At 50.8% G+C, this 9,070-nt stretch overlaps 1 long non-coding RNA gene across 1 annotated transcript; it reads right to left on the reverse strand.

Moving 5' to 3' along the window:
* Nucleotides 1-2,851: 2,851 nt before the first annotated feature.
* Nucleotides 2,852-8,151, reverse strand: LOC142070111 (uncharacterized). Its single transcript, XR_012666064.1, has 2 exons — nt 7,282-8,151; nt 2,852-4,102 (listed from the first exon to the last, which is right to left on the reverse strand). It is a non-coding gene; the product is annotated as an uncharacterized LOC142070111 (long non-coding RNA).
* Between the last annotated feature and the right edge of the window lie 919 nt (nt 8,152-9,070).

Consider the following 9,070-nt stretch of genomic DNA (forward strand, 5'->3'; position numbering starts at 1 on the left):
CAGACTCTGCAGCGTAAGGTGCTTTAGGAAGGCACGTCATGATAATGTGAAATGCTGTGGCCCAGTAGTGAAGGCATTGGGCTGGGACTCAGGAGAGCTGTGTTCAGTTTCTCATGGTGCTACAAAGTTCATGTGGGATCTTGCACAAATTGTCTTAACCCCTCTGTGCCGCATCTGTAAAATGAGGCTAATAATCCTTCCTTCTCCCACCTTTGCCTGTTTAGAGTGTGAGCTCTTTGGAGCAGGCATTGTCTCACTAGATCAGAGGTGGGCAAACTTTTTGGCCCGAGGGCCACATTGGGGTTGCGAAATGGTATGGAGGGCTGAGTAGGGAAGGCTGCGCCTCCCCAAACAGCCTGGCCCTGCCCCCTATCTGCCCTCTCCCACTTTCCGCCCCCTGACTGCCCCCGTCAGAATCCCCCACCCATCCAACCCCCCAGCTCCTTGTCCCCTGACCACCCCCTCCCGGGACCCCACACCCTATCTAAGCCCCCCTGCTCCTTGTCCCCTGACTGCCCCGACCCCTATCCACACCCCTTCCAGGCCCCCCCAGGACCCCTGATGCATCCACCCCCACACACACTTCTTGTCTCCTGACCACCCCCTTCCCCGAACCTCTGCCCCATCCGACTGCCCCCTGACTGCCCCCCGGGATCTCCTGTCCCTTGTCCAGTCCCCCCCACCCCCTCACCATGCTGCTCAGAGCGGCAGGACAAGCTTGTTGGAAAGCCTGGGAAGTGGGCGGGTGCAAGCCATGCTGCCCGCGTGGCTGCAGGGGAGGGGGGACAGCGGGGGAGGGGCTGCGGGCGAGCCACCCTGGCTGGGAGCTCAGGGGCCATGCAGGCCCGTGGGCCATAGTTTGCCCACCTCTGGACTAGATGCACATACAGCACCTAGCACAATGGGTCCCTGATCTCAACGATCACCTCCTGTAACTGTACTATAAATAATAACGCAGTGCTCCTAATGAACGTAACACACCTCTTCCCTCGCCTGACTTTCACTCTTTAGAGGAGCATCTTTGGGAAGTGATGGGCTGGAAGAGTCAGGATGTCACGAACCGTGGCAAAACATATTTTCGTTTTCTTTTGTTGTTGTCGCCATCATTTCACCATCAGAAGGACTGTCATTACACCTCAGTGTTTAGATACTATGGCGATGGGTGCTGTGCTAAACCACATGCTAGAAAGAAATAGTGGGTAGGAGTAAAAACGGTACCCCAGAGAGGAGTTCCCCTCACACCTAGCAATGTGACACACACCTACCTCTTTTCTCAGGGTGGTAAAATGACTGGTCCTGCTCTGTGAGGGTAGAGGCAGAGATGTTCTTTCCGCTCTGAGTTACCCTGTGAGGTTGAGCATTTCCTTGTTAGCTGGATAGTCTTACACCTATGTTAAAAATAGTTTGCCTTAGGGTTTATCCCCTTCAGAAAGTTGCACTTCTTTAACCTAACGTGAATGTAGGCTGGTTTAATTAAATCAGTGTAAATCCCCGAGTGGATGCACTTATTTCAGTTCAAGATTGGCTCAGTTTGGTTCTGTTTAAATTGACTGAAATAAGCTGCCCTGAATCTGAAATAAGGGTGTCCAGCAACACAGGGGTTCACACCGGGTTTCAAAACTAACTGAACATCTGTCCTGCATAGACAAGGCCTTAGAAAAGGAAAAACAAAGCCCCGGTGTTTTCTTACTTACTTTAACCTCTCCCTGTTTGGAACAGGAAGCGGAGCCCCAGTCTCATTGCTGCTCCAACCTCAGCCATTTCTGTTCAATTTCAAATCATTTCAGTGTCAAAGCAGGTGCAGGGAGGAAGTTTGGTCGTGCAGAGGCTGAAATCAGGGCTGCCCGCTAGTTCCCTGAACTGGCGCTCATGAGGGAGGTGCTTAGAGGCCACAAGGGGCGGCTCTCAAACCCATTTCAATTCCTCATGGCCATTGTTTCCTCAAATCCCAGATGGGCATGGTCTGGGACGATTCCACAAGGGCAGGGGCCAGATTTTGTGCATCTTTGGGGGCACAGGACATAAGGTGTGGCCCCAGGAGTGCCTGTGTGGGGGAGAATCACCTCCCAGATTCTGGACATCTTGGCTTCTGGCATAAGTTAGACCTGCACCCCCCTCCGCCCCCCCGCCCCACTCCGTGAGTCTTAGCCAGCTGCCTATGGGCTGCTCTGCAGCCCAGATTTAAGAATGCAAAGTATATGGGCCACCCTCCCTTCTGACCATGAGCCAGCCTTGTCCCTGGCATGCCACTGTGCCAGGGGCTGTGATGGAGGGCTGCTCTGTGCCAGCTTTATACTATCTCTGCACTGGGAGAATTTCTCCAGGGGCTGCGCCATCCCCTTTGTGGTCCTCGTATGCTGTTTAACAGCAGACAGGGGATATAGGGCAGACCAGAATCCAGCCCTGGGACTGTTCAGTTTAAAGATTTGCTCTGTGCCTAGTAGAATGAGTGGCTGGTCCATGACTGAAGCTCCTAGATGTTATGATAATGCAAATATAAAATAGTAATAATAAGAGAGGGGCATAACGGACTTACACAGAATAATAAATTGTACAGAGAAGGCAAATCAGGGATCCCTATTTGCCCTTTCTCACTGAAGAGAGAGCGAGGCGGTCATCCAATGAATCTGCAAAGCAACAGGTTGGAAACTAATAAAAGGAAATGCTTTTCCCCCACCACATCCCACAGTTAACATGTGGAACTCACTGCCACAACATATAACTGAAGCTGAGAGTTCAGTAAGAGTCAAAGAAAGGCTAGACATGTATAAGGATAATGAGAGCATGGTGATAGTAGATAGGATAACACTCTCAAGCATTTAAAAATCACAAGATTGGTTTAAAAATAAGATTTTACAAACAATCCTCACTGGGATCTTTTTTAATATGCCTTTTGGATTTTTAGTCTTTAGTGGTCATGTTTTCAAGCTTTTCTCTGTAACCACGAGAGCTAGAAACTTCCTTTTTTTAAAAAAATGAAAGTTGAGATTCTCACATCATTGTTATCCACGACTCCAGGAGCTGGGGCTTACGTCAAATACCAAGTATTGCAAGACTTAGGATAAAATTGTGAGAACTGGCAACATTGGGTACACAAGCAAGTTGCATAATGGATGCTTCAGGGCTTAAGCCAGTCACTAGCTGTTTGGGATGCGTGTGAAGACATTTCCCCGACGGCCAGGTTATTCCATAGTTGTTCATTGTAGGGTTTCTCATACCTTCTGGTGACCCAGCTGCCGACCACTTCATGGGACGCTGAACTCAATGGACTGTTGGTCTGATGCAATATCGCAATTCCTGTGAGATAGCTGCAAAAACCCGAGGAGAGTGAATGGGCCCCCCCCCCCGCAAGCTGCTCCCCATACAGGGGAGCAAACATGGCGGCTTTTTGCATTTGAGTTCATCAGGAGGCTACTTTCAGCTTTTAGTTACACCAGAACCACTCTGAATTAACTCCGTAAGCTGTTTGTGCAGCACCTAGCACAATGGGGTCCCAGGGCATGACGGGCTCCTAGGCACTACCACGATACAAGCAATAAATGATGATGATGATGAAGCCAGTGGAATTACTCCAGATTTACAGTGGTGTAGCTGAGAGCAGGTTTTCCCAGGGACACAAGATTCCATTACTAGGGATGTGAATGGCACACCATGGAGCCGGGAGAGAGCAATCCATCCCCCTCCTGACGGAGCGCCCTGTAGCGGTCGTATGGTTTCACTTATGACCTGACATGTGGGTCTTCCATACGTGGAAGGAACTCCCATGGAAGGCAGTGAGAGTGGTCGTGGGGGAGGGATGAAAGGCCTCCAAGAGCATCTGATACCTTCCAGCAGAGCTTTGAAGTCCTGGAAGCCATCAATGAAACTGGCAACACTAAAGCCCCTCCCCCAAAAGTTGAGGGAATGAATGCTGCAATATGAGAGACTGCCTCTGCCACAGGTTTACCGACAGGCCCATCCATCTCTACGAGTCTTAATTATTCTCACAGCAGCATGGGTTAGTCTGAAATAGAATCCAGAGGGAAAGAGGTGCCGAGGGCCCATGGGTGGGTCTGGGAGCATCCCTCGTTGAGCTCCTGTGACTTCTGTCATTGCGCAGTGGCTACGGCAGGACAGAGGACATGGGATCAGACCCAGGTGGCCAGAAACACAGATTCACACACAAAGGCCCAGCTCCTCAAAGGTATTTAGGGGCCTAAACTGAAATCAATGGGAGTTAGGTGCCTACATGCCGATGAGGATCTGGGCCGTAAAGACCCGCCCTGCAGGCAGCGCAGTACAGACACGCACATGTGCACAGTCATAAAGCAAACACACAGATAAATGCGTGCATCTCGCAAGCACCCACCGAAACATCAACATGGGCAAACGCAGGTAACTATGCAGTTGTGCACACCCACACCTTAACCTACACGTGCACCCTCGCCTGGCGCCCGCACACACACACGCAAAGGTTCACATACAAACGGGCAAACACAGCAATCCAAATACAAACAAATGTACTTCCACAAAGGCTAACACACAACTACAGACGCATGCCTCACGCACGTACAAAAATGCACTCAAACGTATCGAGATATATAAACTCACAAGCCACGTCCGACTGCACAGACCCATACCTCCATAAACCAGTGCCCAGACCGAGATGAACACACACGAAAACATGCCCACGTACTTAAAGGTGCACACCGGTGGCTGCCCCGCAAACACACCCAAATGCTCCCATGCACAAACACTTACAAGTACAGGTCCACATAGAAATATACACAACAGCACTCATCTATTTATGCAGGCACGCTGGTACACAATGCCCCTGCAAACACAGATGCAAATCCAAAGGCACACACGAATTTCAATGCAAACACAACACCCAAGTATAAATAAATGTGTGGACATGCAAATGCCCACATGCAGGGTCTACTGGCCCTTTGCAGATACAAATGCACACAGCCAGCCAGCAATTGTGCTGGGGGTTGGACTAGATGACCTCCTGAGGTCCCTTCCAATGCTGATATTCTATGATTCACACCATTGCCCATCCCAACCTTGTACATGCATATGTGTAGCCACAGTCCCTAGCATTACAAATACATAGGTTATTTCGGTGGCTTTGATTTTATTCCCCCTTTAACACTTGTGCACTGCTTGCCTTCTACAATCAGTCTGCCCTTCGTCACACTCCGCTTTCCTCAGTGTGCTGGGACCTGCATTTTCAGAAGTAGCCTCTGGTCTTGGGTGCCCAAAGTGAGACACCTTGGGCCTAGCTTTGCTTTTGTACGGAGCACCCCTAGCCTCAGCTCAAGCCCCATGGGGGTGGTGGGGGATCAGCACCTCTGGATATCCAGAAGGTTCAAGCTGGGTTTGTTGTAAGTGTCCATTTAAAATGGCACGTTCCCTGGGGCAGGGACCACAACTCAGCCCTGGAGTGACTCTTCATGTGGGCAGTGGGACATACTCCCACTTAGTACTATGGCAGTGCCAGAAGGCCTGACCTGAGATCTGGGACCCATTGTGCTGAACACTCTAGGGGCAAAGTACCTCCCCTCAGGGGCACAGAGGTGGAATAGACGGAGAACGGAAAGGAAGACGGATATGCCAGGATCACACAGTGTGTCAGGAGCAGATCCAGGAGCAGAACCCAGAGCTGCTGTGTTTGACCCCAGTGCCCTGCCCACTGAACCATACTCCCTCTGTTTACACTAGGCTTCCTTTCACCCCTTATCTTCTTACTTGTATGGAATGCAGCTGACACCCTGCAGTGCTGAATAACCCACAGTAAAGCTCACAGGCACAGCAGGGAGAAAGGATAGACTTAAAGCTTGGGAAGGTGCTAGCTTGCCTGACCTACCTCTGATTCCCTCACATAGGTCTGCTGAGGCATCTCAGCCCCCCTGCAATTCCAGTCCTCTCCCAGCTCTGCCAGTACACCTTGATCCAGCAGCCTCCAGCTGTTTGACTCGTGGGCCCCTCTGGAGCAGACACTAGCTAGCCACAGCTGAGGCAGGCATATGGGGGTGGGGGTGATGCAGATAGGCAGTGTGTTTCCAACATGAGAAAGCGGGGGCATCACGAGTGCTAGTTAATATCACTGCACAAATCAAACAAATCCCATGGTGCCAGAATACAGATTCATCAATTGCTTTCGCCTAACGCAGTGGTTTTCAACCTGTGGTCTGTGGACCCCTAGGAGGCCACAGGCTATGTCTAAGATTTCCATTTGAAATTTTGTAGGGGTCCGCACATGAAAAAAGGTTGAAAACCGCCCACCTAACGCAATTCCATGTTTGCCACTCTGCACAGAAGTAATGAAAAGTAATAAAATATCAATAAACCCAGTGCTGCTGGTAGCCAGAAGGGAAGGTAGAGAAATATAACAACATTAAGCAAATACAGCAGAACTCCCCAGAAAACAAAAGGTCCCCAACAACCTTTAACTCCATCACACTGTAAGATAAGCCTCCCTGAGGTCTGCAACACAATGTGCCAGCCAAGACTCTGACAGCTTTTGCTGCTACACAGTGAGATGTATTCTGCAGAATTCCCATCAGGAGGGACTGGTGCGTCTTTGCACTTTTGTTAGCCCAGTTTTCTGTTCATGGGAAATGAAGAGGAAGAATCAAAATACCCACCCTTGCTGTAGCAACAGATCTATGCAAACATTTCTGACAGTCTTAACCACCTCTGATGCGGGATTCATCTGAGCAAAGGTTTTGGCAGTAATAGAAAAACTTCCCATCAAAATGATTGCAATGGCTTTTGCATTCCCCTCAGGAGCTGAAAAAATACTCTGTCCTCTCTGCTTCCCAGTACGTGAAGTCCATATGATTAAAGTTTGCAGACACAAAGAGAAAGCGTGGGGGTCTGGTTATTGCACTTGACTGGGGCCAGAACATGTGGATTCAATTCCTGGCTCTCTTATAGACACCTTGGGCAAGTCACTTAAGTACCTCTGTGGATTTGGGCCTAGGTGCCTAAACCTCACATTTAGGTGCCTAAGTCCCCGGTACCACTGCACCCGCTGGACAGCTGCCTAACCCTGGAGGTGCCTATACCCACTTGGTGCTCCAGTTTTCAGGGTAAACGTTCCCTTAGCACCTAAGTTTCTGCCTCTGGGCATGTGCGCTGTTGCCACCCTCGAAGCATCTGGACACCTATTTCCTGCCCAAGGCCCAGCGTGGTCCATGAACCAGGGGAAGAGAGGCAGTCACCCATGTGCCTACTGGAGCAGGCCCCATTCCAAATCTGGTGGGAGGAGGAGGCAGTGCCCACCTTTTAACTCACCTGGGATGTGGGAGGCCCAGCTTCAGCTCCCCCTTTTGCTGGAGGATGAAGAAAGGATTTGAACGGGGGTCTCTGACCTCTCCGGAGAGCTCTAACCCCTGAGCTAGGAGATAGTTTGATGTGCCCCTGCTCAGCCTCTCCTGTTGAAGTGGTGTCACTCTGGATACTGTGACAAAGTTCCTCCTCTGCCCTGGTGGGTCCTGTGCTTATTGGCAGATTTGCTCGTCTCAGAGGTTCACGGCAGCCCTCAGTTTGGCCACTTTCGTGGCTCAAATCTGCCATTCACTCAGTTAGCCTCATCGCTGGCCAGCATGGGGAAAGGAAGAAGAACAATCCCCGCAGTCTCTGCTGATCCACCTAGTAGATCGGGGAACAGGCCAGAGACCTTCCCCTCTGGTGGAACCCACAGTCCAGGTCAACTCCTCCGGTTTCAAGTAGGGAGTTGGGGGATGGAGGGATGGGGGGAACCCGGGCCCGCCCTCTACTCCGGGTTCCAGCCCAGGGCCCTGTGGTTTGCAGCTGTCTACAGTGGCTCCTGTAACAGCTGCGTGACAACTACAACTCCCTGGGCTACTTCCCCATGGCCTCCTCCCAACACCTTCTTTATCCTCACCACAGGACTTTCCTCCTGGTGTCTGATAATGCTTGTACTTCTCAGTCTTCCAGTAGTACTCCTTCTCACTCTCAGCTTCTTGCACCTCTTGCTCCCAGCTCCTCACACGCACACCACAAACTGAAGTGAGCTCCTTTTTTAAAAACCCAGGTGCCCTGATTAGCCTGCCTGTCTTAATTGATTCTTGGAGCTTCTTGATTGGCTGCGGGTGTTCTAATCAGCCTGTTTGCCTTAATTGTTTCCAGAAAGTTCCTGATTGTTCTGGAACCTTCCCTGTTACCTTACCCAGGGAAAAGGGACCTACTTAACCTGGGGCTAATATATCTGCCTTCTAGCACTGTCTTGTAGCCATCTGGCCTGACCCTGTCACAAAACCTACTGAAAGAGTCACTGGGCCTGATTGTGAGAATGACTTGGTAGCCTGGTGATTCGGGCACCCATGTGGGAGATCCCGGGTCCAGTCTCCCTGCTTTAGTGACTCTTTTCAAAGAGGAAGAGAGCTTCACATCAGATTCTATCCCATAGCTTGGGGGCTGAGCTTTCAGCAGACAGGTGGCAGATTCCCCATTCAAAGTCTCCCAGGTAAGTGCTGTAATCATGGGGCTCAAAGTTACAAAGGGGGGGAACCTCCTTCTCTATCCGGTTTCTGTGTCACGAGGCAGATGCCTGACTCCTCACAGGACGCGGCTTAGGTGACTCCAGGAGAGGGGTGCTCGTTTGCAGATCGAAAGCAGAGATTGGCGCCTCGTGGCTGCCTGAATGCAGGTGCTGATCTTCATGAAGGGTCGGGGCTTAGGGCACACCCATCAGCATCGCCCATTGCTAGCTTATGCAGCCCCCTGCCTAGCGCGCTGGCTTACGGGGCTCCCATTGTTTGGTGCTTCTCTCTCCCATGCATTGTATAGGAAACCTAGGAGCCGAACTGGGGCTTTGTGGATTGCAGTGATTTTCTAGGTGCCTCAAAGTCAGGCATTGAAATGCTCAGTATCACCACACCTAAGTCCCCTTCTGGATCCAGGCCTTAGACTCTCTCCGCCTCAGTTTCCAATCTGTAAAATGGGGATTAAAATCTGTCCTTTATTTATTTAGTTGGTGCACTCTTTGGAGCCGAGTCTGCCTCCTGCCATGTGTATAAACAGCACTTCACATGATGGGGCCCTGATCTCCGCTGAGGCC

This window comes from Caretta caretta, chromosome 25 (assembly GCF_965140235.1).
Source record: "Caretta caretta isolate rCarCar2 chromosome 25, rCarCar1.hap1, whole genome shotgun sequence".
NCBI classification, from domain to species: Eukaryota; Metazoa; Chordata; order Testudines; family Cheloniidae; genus Caretta; species Caretta caretta.